Source organism: Engraulis encrasicolus, chromosome 15 (genome assembly GCF_034702125.1).
Source record: "Engraulis encrasicolus isolate BLACKSEA-1 chromosome 15, IST_EnEncr_1.0, whole genome shotgun sequence".
Lineage (NCBI taxonomy): Eukaryota > Metazoa > Chordata > Actinopteri > Clupeiformes > Engraulidae > Engraulis > Engraulis encrasicolus.
In genome coordinates, this window is record NC_085871.1 from 27,468,881 (window position 1) to 27,470,064 (window position 1,184).

The window sequence follows — 1,184 nt, forward strand, 5'->3', positions numbered from 1 at the left end:
CTCCACTAGGCGGGGCTACGTCTGTGGGAGGAGCCCACAGGGCGCGAAAAAGGCAAAGATGGCTGCGCCCAGTCAATCCGAAAAGCTGCCACTGGCTAGAACCGCCCATTGCCAGTCTAGGTTAATACAGGTCTGTGGTATTCGTGGTCTGAGGTGTGTGTGTGTGTGTGTGTGTGTGTGTGTGTGTGTGTGTGTGTGTGTGTGTGTGTGTGTGTGTGTGTGTGTGTGTGTGTGTGTGTTTTCTGACTGAGATAGACAGAGTGAGCGAGAGAGATGGAGTGTGTGTGTGTGTGTGCATGTGTGAGCGGGCATGCGTGTGTGAGTGTGTGCGTGTGTGTGTGTGTGCGTGTGTTTGCGTGCGTGCGTGCGTGCGTGCGTGTGTGCGCGCGCCCGTGTGTGTGTGTGTGTGTATGTGGTCATCATATCTATATCTTGTGGTAAAGCCTTTCGATTCCTGTTGTTTCACCTCTGAGGAAATATTTATTGTTAATTTAACAGGTAGTCATGACTTACGTAGTGGTGAAAAAAAAATCATAATATATTTGCGTTATTTCTAAAGAGCTTTTCTTGGGCTACAAAATTTGTTCATGAATGTTCAACATTTTCAACATTATAAATATTAAACAAAGGCTATCTCTCTCTCTCTCTCTCTCTCTCTCTCTCTCTCTCTCTCTCTCTCTCTCTCTCTCTCTCTCTCTCTCTCTCTCTCTCTGTCTCTCAAACACACACACACACACACACACACACACACACACACACACACACACACACACACACACACACTCTCTCTCTCTCTCTCTCTCTCTCTCTCTCTCTCTCTCTCACACACACACACACACACACACACACACACACACACACACACACACACACACACACACACACACGCACACACACACACCATTGATGTAACCTAAGAGTTGTAATAGTCCTTTTGTTTATATGTGAAGCCCAGTCTCTCAGCCACAGTCTCATACTAAATGCCTATATGTAAATAATATTTTTGCCATCTATGCAAAAAGAAATGGGGTGGGACAGAGGTGTACTTCACTGTAACGTCTTTTCTACTCTTCTTTGCTTTGAAAAAGCGCCTTCACAGCACATTTTTGTAAATACGATTTGTAATAAATTAATGACTTAGTCACGAAAAAAAGAAACAAGTTTTGTCTGTGTTATTTCTAAAG